The sequence below is a fragment of the Pleurodeles waltl genome, chromosome 4_1 (assembly GCF_031143425.1).
Source record: "Pleurodeles waltl isolate 20211129_DDA chromosome 4_1, aPleWal1.hap1.20221129, whole genome shotgun sequence".
Classification (NCBI taxonomy): Eukaryota; Metazoa; Chordata; class Amphibia; order Caudata; family Salamandridae; genus Pleurodeles; species Pleurodeles waltl.
The window spans coordinates 481,394,320-481,412,026 of NC_090442.1; the positions used below are offsets into that span (position 1 = coordinate 481,394,320).

The window sequence follows — 17,707 nt, forward strand, 5'->3', positions numbered from 1 at the left end:
GAGAGGCAGAGGTTATAGAAAGAGTGGGAGGAGAGGGAGACAGAGTGAGCACTGCATCATGATACTGTGCTCGTGATACGGACATACGTAGCATATGCACCACTGAGTGCTATAACATGGCATTAAGGATAATGCACCCCAACTCTACATTATAGGAATATTGATAGGCACTGAGGAGTACGGTAGCCATATAGAGGAACAATGCTGTATTATAAGCTCAAAGAATTTAGAGGTGAGTTGTTATATTCGTTTCAATGTACAGCTAGGAGGTTCATTATTAATTCACTCATTAGGGGTATATTTCCATTCTCCCAAAGGTTTAAGAAGTCATTGATGAGTAGGACATTATGTCCTGTCACCTTTTCATTCTGATAATTGTAGTGCTATGATTCAGGTTACACAACAATTCTACAAATCCTAGACTACAAAGAAGAATGAACTATAAGCAGTGCTGATGCATTAACTGAGACAATGTGTGGAAACCATGACATGTTTGCTATCAGGTCTGTCGTAGATGGCCTAGAAGAAGCAGAAATTGTGTAATAAGAACTACCTTCCCTTCCCTCCTCACTCTTTTTTCACAGGCATACATGTTGTTTCAGGAGAAGCTATGGTGGGTTGGCAGCAGTGAGTGTGGACTGCCCATGGGCATTAGGGACAAAGTGGGCACATTCTAGGGATTGGCTGTTGCAGCTCCCCCAGGACACTCAGTAACTTACTGAAGGATGTGAGGCAGCAGGATTTGGAGAAGGCTAACAGAATCTTTTTGCACTACCTGCCCACTTTGCCTGGGATAGCTACTGGTGAGTGGGCAGACGCCGGATCCCTCACCCAGTGGCATAACAGGAAGGCTGCACTTTGACATCACTACTCACTTGTAATAGATTATTACAAGTGATTAGCAATACATTTCCCCTATTACGTGTGTGTTCCAAGAACAGATGGCAATGACTAAACAAAGAACATGTTTTTGGGGAGATAATAGACTTCCACTTATTATATTTAGGATCACTGATAAGTGTGGGGTTGTAGGTGGTTCACTGAAGCTGTCCTCTCACTTCTCCATGAAAGTAAACAATAGAGCATCCATGGTTGAAGTCACATAAAGATTGATGCTCGATACCTCTCGCATGTCCAAAAGTAAATAGCCTAATAAAGTAGTGCAGGGAGAGTGTGAACGGAGATTATAGATGTCGCAGATTACTCTGTTGTTCAGGAAGTGCTGGAATGTTGTGTGCCAGTCCCCCATGCACGCAGCTGATGATCAGCTTCTGTACTGCAGTTCATAATGGTAGGTAAAATCATAACCCACTATTCTATCCATTAGCACTAAGTAATTTATGGAAATCTGTTAATGGGGATGAATTGAGCTCAATCTTATATCATCCGTCTTCACCTCCTTTTTCCTGAAAACTTTGAAGGCTATAAGTCAGCTGTTGTGTGAGAAAATAAACAACTATTTAGCAACTAATTGCAAGAGCAAGTAAAGGGAAGCAGCACAAATTTCAACTTGGGTCATCATTCTGTATGGATTTTCTAGCATTTCTTTTTTAAAGAAAGGGTTTTCTCCACTTTCTATAGCATCGTTATTTTTAAATATATGAAAGAAAATATATTACAGTACCCAAGCTAATCATGACAGCCGTCAAATTGCAATGGCAAAGAATATGCATGTTCCATGACAATAGAACATTTTAACACTTTGTCAGTCAACCCCTTCTGCTTCCATTTCTTTAAAATGTTAACTTGAACACATATAATGTTGGCAAGCTAGGTAGGTAGTGTACAAAATGTGACTGATGGAGAGCTTGCATTACTCTCAGATATTGGTATTTACTCAGGGCCACATCCCAATCCATTGTTATACTGCAGACAATGACACTTCATTGTGAACCCAGCCATCTGCAATTCAGGATTGGCAAATAGGAACAGTCCAGCCCAAACTTCAAGGTCAAATCTTCCCTGAACCAGAAAGCAAAGAACCAAAGACCGGTTTCATCCTCATTGGGGGTCATCAGCCAGGTGCAGCTTAGTTCCATTGACAAGGTGAGCATGGTACCCACATCTGGGCATATATGACTAACTAAGGGCATCGCACTGAAGTATACAAAACATAATAGATTGAATGCTTGAATTAATTTCATACATGAGTAATTATTCAAGCTGCAACCAGTTCATCGTTATTTTGCATACCGTGCCACCTCAGTTTGGAACCAGACATATGCAAATCAGTCTTGACTCTGCTCTAACAGGAATAGTCCAGCCCAACCTGCCAAGCCAGGTCCTCCCTGAATTGGAACCCAAAACAGGTTTCACCCTGAAAGGGATTGATAGTTGGCCACACCTTGGTTGCAGTGCCACGATGAGTACACAACCCATGTCTTCTGACTGGAGAGCCCCAGCTAGGATAAAACTAGTTTTCTATTGCTTGTGTTCTGGATCAGAGAGAACATGGCTTATCAGTTCAGGCTGGATGGTTCCTGTTCGATCAGGACTAAGGCTGATTTGCACATGACTGGGTCTAATGTGAGGTAGCATGGCGGTTAAAAGAACAATGGGCTGGAATGCTACAGTGACAGTGGTTAGACTTATTGTAAGCATTCCTCCCATCACCTTTTGTATGTTTGGTGTGAAGCCCTAAGTAGCCAAGGGTATTGCCAGACAGAGGTCCTGTGCTCATTGTGCCACTGAAAGCGAACTGCATCCTACTGATGAGCCCTAATCAGGGTGAAACCTGGTTTGGGTTGCTTGTATCCAGGCTTGACTGTTCTTACTGGAAAAGGACCACAACTGATTTTCCTGTGGCTGGGTCTACTCCGAGTTGGTATGGTGGGAAAAAGAACAAGGGGCAGTTGACTCCCAAGTAACTTCCAGTGGTTGGGGTTTATTCAAGCATTCCACCCATCACTTTTTTGTTAACTTCACTGCAACAGCCTTAGGGAAACAGAGATGCCAGATGTGGGTCCCGTGCACACTGTGACACTAGAGTGCCACTAATGAAGCTGCACCGACCGACAAGCCTCAATACACTGAAAGCCAGTCTTGGGTTGCTTGTGTTCTGGTTCAAGAAGTACCTGGCCTGCAGTTCAGGTTGGATGGGCCCTGAGTAGTTACCAGTGGCCAACACAATTCAAGCATTCCACCTTTCACTTTTTTGTTTACTTCAGCTAAGTAAGAGAGTCAGGGCCATTTTACCAGCTTAGGTCGTTCTCATGGAAGTGCACACATCTGAGAAAGTTGGCTAAGTCATGATCCCTAAGCGCTTGCTGATCACCCATTTCTTTAAAAGATGCAGTCATGACTCAGCAGTCCAGAACAGATACTGTCCACAGTGGGAATCCCATCTAACATAAAGATCTGGAAGAAATGTATCACTGTGCATCTCCAAGCAACATAAAAAATACAACAACACCCAAGATAATAACTAATCTTGATTCACACCCATGTCAGGGATAATATCCTCGAGGAATACCAGTCACAAACCCTCCCCACCGACCCCAAAATTTGAACCTGTGATGACTTCTGCATATTCTTTGTGGACACTGCATCAAAACCATAAAAAGGAGTGATTTGGGGTGATGATATCAGGTGCAACACCCAAATAGGTGCAGTCATTATGTTGGTCTTCTATATCAATTAAAACACAGAAAAGAACTCTGTGCTTCATTTTCCATGAAGCTACCATATAGCAGTTTGAGTCTTTGTAAGCTGGCATCTACACCATTCCAGTCTCCGATATACCAAAGCCACTGACTGCAAAAACATCAGAACGTGATGTGATTTCTAGCTGTAATGTGCAAATTAGAAAGGGAAGAGCTTGTTGAGGGAGAAATATATTTTCTGTGTATAAATTAGGAACACAAAGTTTGGAGGCACCCCAAAAATGATGAGGGGGAGGGAAAAAAAGCAGTGGAAATAGGAAATGGAAGTTGGGTGGGTGAACCCCAGAACAACATTTTTTTCACAAAATGAAACAGTTCAAGAAAGTGGACGGGGGAAAAAGGACCTCAGCGCACCTTTTAGAAAGACCTACATCTTGAAAAATATGTGAAAGGCTATTTTTACAAATGCATTCTATAAATTGATTCCTTCCAAGTGGTAAATGCCATTCATATTGAAAATACTGATTAAATGGTTTATGCAAAATTTCTCATATTTGGTATTCTGTGGATTGGGCTTTCTATGACATCACATACATCTGTGGCTGGAGGCTTTCGGTCAGTAAAATATCAATCCATCTGAAGCAGCATAAGAAGCATTCTCTAGTTCCACATAAAAAAACTGAATCTTATTGACCGGATGGTGTCTCCCTTCCAGTGCCTAGAACTTTATTTTCCCATTTGCCTGCAGGCTAAGATCAAGTACTATTAGCCCTCTTGCTCTCTACACTCTAACCAAACAAACTTCCTCGTGGTGGCCAGATGAAGGTGTGAGAGCAGGAATAACAGACAATTCTATGTTTCTCTGTTACTAGGCACTAGTACTAAGTCATTGCACCCCTGGACATCTGCAAAGCCTGCAGCCTTATGATGTTCTGAGCAAGACTGAAAACCTGCATATTCTGAATTACCCTTGTCAGTGGTGGTGCCTCCCAAAGTGATGATACAATTCTAGCTCTGAATAGACCTATATTATGTTACATTGGTCGTGAGTCAATACAACACTCCAACATATGAGGGGAAAAAGAGAGCCCTCATCTCGCATGGTTGTGACGTAACAGGAGTGCTAATAAAAGAGGTTGAGGCTCAAACCTTGTGGTTAATAACAGGATGTAATCAACTGTGTGCGTGTCTTCTTTCAACGGGGGGGATATTCGCAGGCCCTGTTCACACACACAGCATGCAACAAACTGGCGATGAGAGCAGTGTTTGTGTCCTGTGCCTGTAGCTGTATCGCTTCTTCAATGCCGGTCATTTCTGCTGCTGCCCGACTCGCTGTCAGTGCACTAGTGAGTCACGGTACAGTTCAAGCCCTGCTGTCAGCTCTGCTTTCATTACTGTCTGTCAGAACCCCTCTCCTAATGCCTGCCTCAAGGGGAATGTCTGCCAGCTGGGAAGCATCTCATGCTGCTCTCAGCCATCAGTTGCCTGCATGCACTGAATTGCCCTGCTGAGGACTTCCACACAAGTTGCCCTGTCTTCTCCAGGCTCCTGGCCAGAGCGTGCATATGATAAGCTCTGCTATCCTAAGAGCACAGTGAATCCTGTTAGCGTGCAGTGTGCTGTCTCATGGTATGCCTGCTTCTATCAAGTACTTTTGTTTTCTGCCCTCCTCCAGCTGCTTTGGTGGCACCCCAGTTCTGTCTCCTGCCCAAAACTCTTTACCTGGCCACACAGTATACCATATGGATTGATCATGGCATGACATGCTGTGCATGAATCGATCCCATGGTGATGAGCCCTGAACATTCCTGTCCAGAATGGACAAATTTTCTTTGGAGGTGATTGTGAGGCCCTGGCTCAGTAGTCTACACATCCTGCCCACCATATGGTGAGCACCTTTTTGCATGTCTGTGTTTGTCCTCGAGCTGCTGTGTCACTAGCAACTCCTGCCCTAAACCATTTGGACAATCTGGTGTAATCTTGACTGTTTCCCCAATGGTGTCAATCCCCTTGCTTGAGCCATTTGTGCTTGATGGGCCCCCATATGCTCAAGCAGCAGATTGGAAAGAATGGATGAAGCATTTAGAGATATCTTTTGCAGCTTGGCTCTCGACAATGATAGGCGGCATCCTATGCTGCTACATCTAGAAGGGGCGTCCATTCACAAACTGGGTAAATCTGTTGTAGAAGCTGGCCCACCATTTACATATGTTACATTGAAACAAGCACTCATCACACATTTTGAGCCATTAGTAAATCCTGATTCTGAATGGTTTTTGCTATGCCAAGCCAGACAACAACCAGAAGAGTCCATGGACACTTATTATGCTCGTTTGAAAGATCTAGCCAGTACCTGCATGTTGCTGGATGCTAATGGTGAGATTCAGGCACAATTCATCCAAGTTGTTTTTTGGTCAAGTTGAGAGAGAACATCCTACAAGTCCCAGGTATGTCTATGGCCAACATGTTAATGATGGGACGCTCCAAAGAACTTTCAAGGAACAAGTACTCCAGCATCAAGTAGGGACTGAGTCTGTCAATGTGGTGTCAGCATGGGCCATAGAAAAGAAAATGAACTGCTCCAAGTTTGCACCAACCCCGAATACATGTTATTGATGTGGAGATCCCTATCCATAGCAAGGACCCTGCCCAGCCCAAGGAAAGAGATGCTCGGCATGTGGTAAATTAAATCACTTTGCCAAGGTATGCCAACCATCTGCACCTCCCAAAATTATCAGACCCAAGTCAGTGAACATTATGCATACACTTGGAATCCATGTTCAAGTACTATTTCGCCTCTTGCACTCCCCACTCTAACCAAACAAACTTCTTTGTGGAAGACATGGATGATGATGACATGGAGGGAGCTGTCCATGTTATACATGTTATGCAACCTGGTGATTACCCCCAGAGACGTATCCCAAAATGCACCATTCTAGTAGAAGGTCGTCCGCTCCCAGCTCTTTATTGACAAGGGAGCATCCATCAGTATTTTGGTTCATCTGTCCTAAGGACTCGTCTCATACAACCAGCTCTGCGGATAATTTCACTCAAGTTTATGCCTTTGGCTCCTTAACCACTCCTTCTGGCAGGGGTTATCACCACAGAAATTGCTCATGATTCACACTCGACATGTGCCATGATATACGTCACTAAAGGGGGATACAGAGTGTTACTGAGTTGCCGAATGGCAGAACACCTCCAGCTGGTGTCTTTTGCCTTCAGTGTACATCTAAGGAGTGTAGAGGATCTGGTGGATGAGTTTTCCCAGCTGTCTGAGGTCATCGGGTGTCTCAAAAATCATCTAGTACACCTCCACATAGACAACTCCATCCATCCAGTAGCCTTGAAACATTGCAGGATGGCGTTCCACCTGCGCCTAAAAGTAGAAGAATTATTGAGGAAACTTGAACAGGCACGTCTCATTGAATGGGTAGATGGCCCAATATGCTGTGTGTTTCCTTTTATGGTAACTCATAAACCCAAGCAGCCTGGGGCAGTCAGGATTTGAATGGACATGCATCTACCCAATCTGGCCATCCTGCAACAAACAACTGACACCCACAGTAGATGATATTGTGGCAGAACTCAGTTGGTCGAGATTGTTTTCGAAGATAGACCTTTGAGCTGGGTATCATCAACTAATGCAGGATCCAGAATCACAAGCTATTGCAACATTCTCCACTGATTTGGGTCTGAGAAGGTACAAACACCTCAGTTTTGGGGTGTCCAGTGGAGCTGAAGTCTTTCAGGACACAATCAGAGGAATGCTGACTGGCCCGGCTGGAGTCCTCAATGGCAGTGATGACATCCTTGTGCACGCTCCCACTCTTGCAGAGCACACCTCAACATGTTGAGAGCATCTTTCCAAAGATTAAAGACAATGGTGTCACTCTCCACAGAGAAAATTGTGTGTTTCTCCAAACAGAAATTGTTTTTTTTTGGATACCATTGTTTGGCACATGGGGTCACGCCTGATCCTGCGAAGGTACAAGACATTCAAGCTGCACTGGCTCCTTCCAGTGTCACAGGTGTACGCAGTTTCTTGGAGATAGTCATCTATTGCGGTGTTTCATTCGAAACCTGACCAACCTCACTGCTCCACTTCGAGAGCTGACTAAAGCTAATACGGTGTGGAACTGTGGACCTGCCCAAGAAGAAGTGTTTCAGGCAACAAAGCAAGACCCGTTTGCGACTAGAAAAATGCTTTGTACATGTGTCCCTTAACGCTTACCGTTGGAAGACTTCTCGAAAGGACCTTTCACAAAGTGTTCTGACATTTTAGGAATCCTCATAAGGCTCATAAGGACTAATAAACCACAGAACCAGAAAGACAGTTGTCAGTGCTTGGTATGTTCATGACTACAATGGTCTGAAAGGTTGGGGTGAAAACAATGAAATATTACATTTGTGAATATATATACCCCGCTGGTTTTGCAAAGACCAGTAGGGTACAAGTAACTAACTGCTGGACTCTTTCAATAATCTTTCCCTTTTTCCTCAGTTTTCAAGCTGAAAAACTAAAAATCAGAAGAGGAAATGGATCTGTAGCATTCCTGCAGAATCCTTATTTTAAGGTTAGTCCAAAAGTATACATTTGACAGGAATTTGACATTAAAACGGTCCCACAAAAATTGCTACATTTGAATGCCATGGATCCACAGGGGATTACATTAAAGGGTTAGCCAAAATGATAGAAGGGTTGCAGAGAGACAACCAGGAATTGCCAAAAAAGAAGTTCAATCCCAGTCTGCCACCACTGAATTAACACAGAGATTATATTAGGTTAGATTATATTAGTGTAGATCAGATTCAATTAGATTCAGGCTGTGCATTCCATCCTGCAGGGGTTAGTCAGTCGGCATTACTTTCTCAAGTTGATCTCTAATTCCCCAACAATTTTATGTCTATCGGAGTCTGGACAGGCTTTGTTAATTAATGCAATGACAGCCACAAATTAAGAGCCCGTGGAGCCCAGACTGTGCAAGTGGTGATGTACCCTGAAATTCCATTAGCACCTTTGGAGAGATTTTATGGTGATGTAAAAAAAATTGCCATGTTTATCCATCAGTGTAAACTCTACTTTCTCTTCCAGCCCAGTGAATTCCCAGATGAACAGTCCAAAGTAGCCTCCTTGTTGTCTTATTTGTGAGAAGTGGCCACCTCATGGTCCATACTGTTAGTTGGGAGAGACGATCCATTTTATACAATATTTCTGCTTTCAAAGAGGAACTCAAAATATAATTTGCAAAACATTCTTTTGTAAGATCATGAGCAATGAGTTGCTTAATGTTAAGCAAGTAAGCCTAGATCTGTAACCTATCTTCAATCATCTGTCACTGAGACAAAGCACCCTGAAGAGAAAATATGGTTATCATGGCTTACAATACCTTAAAGGAGAAAAAGGTAAGACAAAGACTAAATTAGTTATTTTTCTAGAAAAGAAAACTAAAAGTCTGTTGGGTCAAGACAATGTAAAAATGACAGCAAATTGGGAGCACAGGAGGTCTAAATTCAAAATTAAAAAAAAAGAGGAAAACAGCACAAAATCTGTGGCTGTTTTGTGGAAAGAGTAGTCATTTCATCGGAGTGTAAAACAAGATCTGAGGTCCCTTAAATAACCCCAGTCTTGCCTTAAAGAGATTCGGCAAAACAAAGAAGTCAATATTGACTGAGATCCCATCATCGAACTTAGGAATAAGGGTCGCACATTTTTTGGTGCAATCCGTTCAGAACAGAGATCCATATTTAGTTTTTCCAGCATGAATAGAATTTACAAAGAAAGAAATTCCAATTCAGGTAATGGTGTATTCAGGGGCTATGGTAATTTCATTGATCAAATGTAAGCTAAATTATGGTACATTTCTATTTGCTTTAAGTAAAAACCTGAACATGTAAAAACAACTGATCGGTGTGAGTGGGCCTCTGGGCAATAATGCACCATACACATGTAGTATTCTTGGGGATGCCTGGAAATCACTACGAGGAAGTACTGTTTGATGTCAATAATGCACCTTACTTTCCTGGTTACGTTTACACAATCTTACGGTTGATTGGGAAATTGAAAAGCTATCGTACTTAAAGAAGTATTGCCAACACCACTGCTGTAAAAGCAATAGAGCACATGAACTTCTACTTGTAGCAAATTGTGATAAGCACCATGCACAATACAATATCAGGTCTTAGATTACAATCTCGGTATCAAGACTTTTGAGATGTGTTCAACAAAGTTAAAACAAGCTCTCTTCTCCCACATCAAGCTTTGATAGTAGAAGTGATTTACAGCCCGGAGCCAGGATTCCCCACAGCAGGATTTATATCTTCACTGAAAAATCCACCACCACTAATAATTTGTAATACCCATCTTTAGAAAAGGACAACTCCGCAACAAAAGCCATTGAAATTGCATGCCACGGGCTAAGAGGAACTGGAAGGAATTGCAAAGAACTGGAAGGTGTAGCTCTAGATCTAGTCTCCCAAACCATTGCTGACCACCAAAAATATATCTCCACCAAGCTTATTATCTTATTTTACCTAGGATGGTCTGCTAGTAGGCTGGAGTGGCATCTTCTTAAGCCTGGTTCCTGCAGCTGTTTTGTGGAGGGGGGCTCATCTTTTATTTTACAAAAGCCCATTCTTTACACACCACTTAGGTTTGATCCAGCCAGTCCTTAGGATTTTATTGCAAATTCACCTTTTTAATAATTCAACAGCATTCATAATTGCTGCAAAATAACCATTTGGCAAAATGTAGACTGGTTACAGTTTTTGTTTTATCATTGTTCCCTTCTTCAAATCCAAAATGAGATAAGGAATCTGACTTTCCATTTTTGCAAGTGGGCTGATTACAGATTAAGAAATCATAGTCTGTGAAAACTTTTTTCCCACCACAACTGTTGTGCTGATAAAACCTTGGCAGATTTTTAAAAAACGGATTATTCTAATGAACCATCAATACGTTGAAGGTATGTCTAGCTACTAGGAATTAATGTCACCACTCCTCAAAAACTGACTTGATTGCTGTTGGAAATGGTGCTTTCTGCAGGGTTATCCCCAAACCTTTTGCCCTTCTCTTCTTATTTTTCTGACCCTCTTCTTGTTGGCTTTAGGATTTTGGGCATTTTACCACTGCTAAACAGTGCTAAAGTGCAAGTGCTCTCTCCCCTAAAACTTGGTATAATTGGCTTACACCTGTTTGGCATTTTTAATTTACCTGTAAGTCCCTTGTAAAGTGGTATGCCATATATCTATGGCCTGTAAATTAAATGCTACTAGTGAGACTACAGTGTTGATTGTACCACCCCCAGAAGTAGACTTTCAAACTCTCAGGCCTGCCACCGCATTGCTTGCATATGCAGTTTACTGCCACATTGACTTGGTAATTCAAACTAACTACCAAGACCTAAACTCCCTTTTTACTACACCTGCATCATCCCTAAAGTAGGCCCTAGACAGCTCAGGGTGCTGTGAATGTAAAACGTAGGACGTGTACTTAAATGTTTTCCATGTCCAAGTAGTGACAAACAGCCTATTTCGTTTTTCACTACTGTGAGGTTGCTCCTCTCATCGGTTAGCATTGGGAATTCCCTTATACATGTCTCATCTGATTTGTGAGGAGTAGCGTGGGAATGTTTGGTATGCTTTGAATGGTAGTGAGCAATTATGCTTACTGGTGTTGGATTTTTCATTACTGTTTTAGAAATGACACTTTTAAGAAATGGGCATTTCTCTGTGCTTATTAACTCTAGTGCTTTGCAGCCAGACTTCAATCCACGTCTAGGGCAGAGTGACAGCTGCACTTAGTGCATACTTTCCATACAGCCATAACAAATGAGGGGCTGGGTGAGACAGAACAGGCATCTGCATATTGATAGCCATTCTGGGCTGAGGAGAGGGAGGGCCGTTCACACCTTACACGTCAATAAGCTGCTTCCTTCCTTCACACAATGGGCTGATTGCCCCCTACTGATGTCTGGAGACAGGGCTGAGTTGGAAGGGGGCTGTGTTTCACTTGAAAGGGTTCCTTTGAAGTGACTCCTGAACAAAGTACAGGGGCTCTGTCCCCATGATTTTAGAGCACTTTTGGGAACTGGGAATAAACCTCTGTCAAAAGGACTGCTGAGCTGCAAAAAGGACTCATCTGGACTACTCTTCTGCTGTTGTCCTGCTGCCTGCTACTACTGGGTGGCCTAAAGGACTCACAGAATAGCTTTCCTGCATGTTGCCCTTCTGCCAGCTGTTCCCTGACTGTCCTGCCAAGGCCCTGTAGTGCTGCCAGAAGGAACGACCATCGGAGTTACTGGTTCTGTTGTGCTGACCTGTGGCCTGTTGGATCCCAAGAAAGTCTGCCACCTTGCCACAACAGTAACTATGTGTGCTGGCCTACAGCGTCTTTGTGCCTCCAGTGCTCTCCCTGTTCTTAGGGATCTCATGCCCCCGCCACTTGGCGAGTCCGGCAAGGGGCTTCATTTGCGGTGTCACCAGCTCATGTTGAACGCTGCAGTTCTCTTATGAACAGAACATCCTGAGAGGATAAACAGACACTGCAGCACCAAAGAGGGCTCTCCACCTGAGCCGTGGTTTGTTGGGAGTATCCCTGAAGGATGGGTGTGTTGTCCATCTTGTCATCCCGGGACTGGCGTGCCCCTGCCAGTTGTCGGGTACGCGCTGCCCAGGTCAGACATGCCGAGCCCCCAAGCAGAATTCTTGTGAGGCGCATTGCTGCAACAGAGTTGTCCTCGCCTTTTGGGACAGAAGAAGCCCAAAGCAGCACTTCTGTCGAGAGTGAAGGGCTGGCCGAAAGTACAATCACCACCACACCTGAAGGAAGACTCTTTGCCCCCAGGGAGCTGTACTGCACTCACAGGTGGTGAAGGAACTGTTCAATCCCTAAGTGTGGCACAGAATGGATAAGCAGCTGTGCTGCATGGGTAGATGGCTGGATTTTCACCTAATTTGGTAGCAGTACCTTGCCCTCATCAAGGACCCGGGAGGACTGTTCTTTCCTTTCTGCTTTGGCACAAGTCATCCAGAGTGAGCACGGGCTCAAGAAAAATACCTTAGAGCTGGGTTCTACCTCTTTTTGTGTAAAAAGAGCTACTTATGTTTAATGAAAATCATCATGAGCTACTATTACTATTATTACTAGTGTTGTAAAAGGGACTTCATCATAGAAGATTACATTAGTGGCTACCATATGCAAGATTCCCAGCAGTGGTCACCTCAGTGCATCAGGCTGGGTTGCCAGCAATTTTGTAAAAAAAAAGGCTTCATCAGGTTGGAATACCTCTGTGTAGATAACACATGCCAGCCACAGTTGCAGTGACCCTGGCATGAAAGTAGTAATATTAGTAATAACTCTCCCCTCATGATCTATCACTCATGCTTTATAGATACCTCTACTGTTTCTACTTTTGGGGAACTCTCTGAAAGTGCTGCATTTTCGGTAATAGACGCACTGGTGCACCGGTACCCTACTGCACTATTAGGAGTGCACATGACCAGCTAAGCCAGGAGAAGATACACTTTTCCTTACATTTAGACAAAGGGGAATAACAGATTACCATCTCACGGCTGGTGGGTGCACAGATACTCCTGTGCTCTACAGTTTTGCTCATGAATTCAAGAAGGCCCACAGAAGTACAATAACCCTGCTATTTAGAAGGCAGGGGCCCCTGTGCCTGCGTGGGCTCATCATTACTGGTACATTTGTGGGTGTATCTGGTGATGCTTGCATTTGTGGTACTTATAAGGTTTCATGGACCAGGTCGCTGGAACCAGATGGAAATACCCACTGTAATGTAGTAATTTATGTATCTTCTCTTTTTATGTAGCCTGATGTATTTTGTGGTACCAGTAATTACTGACCTAACGATGCATAATGAATGGTAATTTACTGCTTACAGTTTTAGAATGGCAAATATTACTCCAATACTACCTGATACCCATACAAAATATGGCCCATGTCTTGATAATGTTTCATGTACAATATAACATTTGTATTTTTATATCATCTATGGCTAATAGTTCTTAGTCTTCAACTATGTAGTTTCTGTCTGTAGATCACATTTTCCTATAGACATATGGCACCAAATGAAGCTCTCCACTATTCATATCTTTTTGTGAGAGGACTCCTCCAACAACTGCTTGTGAAGCATACGCTCCTACCACAAAAGGTATGGAAATGTCATGATGTTGCAGGATAGCAACATGAGTAAATCTTTCTTCCAGTTTCCGAAAAGCCTTTATGCTTCTTCATTCTATTAGAACTCAACTCCCTTTTGTAATAACTTGAGCTACATCAGAGCTAATCAGAGCCACAATTGTAGAACAGAGTTCTACAAATCTCTAGTAAAAGTTTGTAAATTTGAGAAATCTTTATATTTCTTTGACACTTTTGGGTGTATTCTACTGTGGTGAAGCTCCCACCTTTTGCTGATCCATTTGCATGCCTCAGAAGACAGAATGGAACCACGAAATTCAGTCTATTTTTGTGAAGCACATTTTCCAACTTAGCACGTAAGTTGTTATGATGTAACTGAGTAACAAAGGCTCAGGCTTGCTGCATATAAACTTTTTCTGAATTAAAGATGATAAGGCTAACAGCCACCTAAACAACAATATAGATGTGAATGGACTTTTTTAGGACCTGGTTTATAAAGAACTGAAATGCTGCGGGAGAATTTCATAGCCAAAAGGCATGACTTGATACTCATATAACTCAAACGTGATCCTAAATGCCATCTTCCGCACACCTCCTGCCTTTAGTCAGATTAACTGTTAAGCCTCCCCTAAATCCAGCTTGGAATAAATGTTGGCATTTTAAACTTGATCTAATAAGGTGGATATCAGTAGTCGGGAATATCAGTTTTTAATTGTAACCAGATTCAATGCTTGATAGACTATACGTGTGAAACTCTCCTGCTTTTTTGGCAGAAAAACAATGGGAAGACTGAAGAAGACTTAGAATGCAGAATTAACCCCCATAGCAAGATCTTCTTAGATGTATGTTTTTTCTAATGTGATTGGCTGGGAATGGCTCAGTTGGCATATAACAATACCCTCACTCAGCTAAATTGTCACCATTTTTCTGTCATAACGGTTACCATCACGTATTATTTCCAATAAGCAACCGGATCTTGGGACTGCACAAGGTCCCTGCCTACAAGCAGTTTCTGCTTGGATGTTGGAAAGCAAATTGAAGCTGAATGACGGAAAAACCGAAATGATGTTCTTTGGGCATCCAAAAAACCTTTTGGTCAATCCAGCCATAATAGAAGGAGTGGGTACTCTTCCGCCCCCCAAAAAACCTTATTAAAAGTTTGGGAGTTTGGCTGGACCCCAACTTTCAATGTCACAACATGTTAACAGAGTTGCTGGCACCTCCTTTGCTCTTCTCAGGACTCTGAGGAAGGTCCTGGCGATTCTACCTTTTGCTGCAAAAAGATTGATTATCCAGGCCTTGATAGGATCTCGCATTGACTATGGCAATGCTTTGTTTATAGGTTCACCAAGCTATGTTATAGAAAGACTGCAGAGAGTGCAAAATGCAGCTGCACGACTGCTCCTAAAAGTTCCAAAACAACAATCTATCCGTAACGGAATCTCCTCTCTACATTGGCTCCCAGTAGCAAAAAGGATACAATTCAAGGCATTATGCCACGTACATAGTGCACTTCATAATCAAGGTCCTGATATGCTGAGAACATTAGCTTCATTCTACATACCGAGCAGATCACGTAGATCCTCCTCAGCTATGTTAGTTATAGTCCCAAAGGTGAAAAAGACAAGATGGGGAGGAAGGTCGTTGACCTTTCTAGGAGCTAAACTCTGAAACAGTCTGCCACATAATCTCAGATCAAGATCTCAAGAAACCTAATTTCGGAAAGCCCTAAAAACATGGCTCTTCAGAGCCTGAAATTCATATGATGTTGTGTACTATTGCGATTCTGCGTTGCAGCATGAGCGCTAAGAGGCCTTTTGGGCAGTTTACGCGCTATACAAGCAATTATAACATAACATAACATAACATAGCGTTCTCAGGTTCCTGCTATCCAAGACTTTTTAGAAAATAATAATATATTTCATGAAAAAGAAACCGACAATTTAAAACTTGCCATAGAATCCTATAACTTTTATGCAGCCAAGAGTAGAACCAACACACTTCAGTAATACCAAGAGAACAAGTTTCGGTTTCCACTTGTTTTATCAAGATAAAGGGAAAGGGTACATTTAATCCTAAATACATTCCACCCATTGAGTAGATAAGGTAATAAATCAAGCAGCAATGAAAATAAAACTGCTTTCAAATAGTTCAAAACTCAGTATGTCATATCTCTTTGGTTGAAAAGGCTACTGCTTAGACACACTTAATCCAATCACCTACATCGACAAAATGTGTCTGGTATTTTTTTGCCTGTCCCTATAAAATGCAGTAATTACACCCCACCCTGACTGTCTGCAACCGCAATGAGAGATGATGTAACCACAATGCTCTGAATATGTACTCTCTTGGCACTTTGAGTAAACTGCAATATAAACATAAACTTTTGGCCCCGGAGCGAAGGCTATGTGATTTATCAGCTTTGTGTGTTTAGGGCAGACTAATGTTTCTTTGTACTTATATGGTTAGTTACCCCCAAAGTATGTGAAAATACCACAATTTCTTGTTTCACGTGATTTCTTTTTAGCTAATGCAGCACATTTATTTTCTAGTAGCCTTTACAGTGAGCCAGTCCCAGCAAGTGTAACTTCTGGTGTGTGTGGTATCTAGAGCAGGACAGCAATCAGCCTCCTGTGTCCTCGGAGCATTATATGAGTGTAACCTCTAGTTCCTCTCTCTTAGCAATCTGTACTCTGTAACTCAACCACTCCATAGGCATGCCTTTCAGGGGCATGCCCGTGTCCCTTAGTACGTGCAGCCTTTGACAAGAGATGGGGAAACAGTGCTACTGTTGGAGTATAGCATTTATATTCAATATTAACATGATATGTTTGCAAAACAATGAATAACGAAATTGCAGAGAAATGGAATTAATGCACTACTAATGTCCGCGTTTGAAATGTGCCCACAGAAAGTGGCCTTCAATGCATACGATGATAAATGAAATTGACTAATAATGAATTAGTAATGTACCAATGCATGATTTATATTAGCATTGAGAGTTATATGTTAAGGTTTTGCTAAATTAATCACTAGGCCTTAGTTAGCAAGGGTCTGGGTCTAGCTGCCTGGTCTCATATTAAATGTGTTTTTCTAACGTGCCATGTGCTGTCTTCCTGAAGGACATAAAACTGTACTTTTCCTGAAGCTAGAGATGTGTGTAACCGTAGTAAATTCTTTCTCATGATACCCGACTTGCTCAAGGAGACATTCTTGCTGAATGCAACAGTGTAATTCGCAACAGGTACAAGGTCGCCAAAACTGGTAAAGACAATGGGGTTACTGACTGAAACGAGGAGTGTAACTTTTCCATACCTGCCATTCTACCCGGTGAAGACGTAAATCACATGAACCAATAAACTGTATGAGAACTGTTTTTAAGTTAAAATTCTAGTAAGGTGATCAACAGACTATTGGATAGAGATAATGATGCACCAAATATTGATCAATGGAAATTAGAGACTTGTCCGGCAAATTCAATTTAACGATGTGTCACAAGGAGAAGTCAGCCAATTTTTCTGCTAGCTATTGCGTGCCTTTTATCCTGCCACTCTGCCTTGGGACTTTGTTGCCTGATATCCTAAACCATGCTCATTCTTCCCTTTGCCCTATAGCGTACTTCCTCTCCTTATGAGGGAAGTGTTCCCTACTGCCCTGTCTTGCCGAGATTTTGCTGTCCTGTCCTGACTGATGGCGAATCGACTACTGTCCTGAGGACGAAGCCTGATCCTGTATGCTGACCCATTACGGAGGGTAAGTATATGATGATGAAATTGTAATTGTCTGTTTGCCTTTTCTTTCTAAGGACCAACTGCTCTTTTGATAGATACCATAGTTAGATGCTTTCTAAATTTGTGTTACAAAATTGTTTTGCATAAAGTCCAACATGCTGATGCTAATTTGAGGTTAGTTAAGGATATCACTAAACGGATGCAAATAGACA

General features: G+C 42.4%; 1 protein-coding gene across 1 annotated transcript in view; it reads right to left on the reverse strand.

Annotated features, from left to right (window-relative positions):
- The window catches only part of PTPRQ (protein tyrosine phosphatase receptor type Q), a 1,423,303-nt gene that overhangs the window by 608,013 nt on the left and 797,583 nt on the right, over nt 1–17,707 (reverse strand). The window lies entirely within an intron of this gene.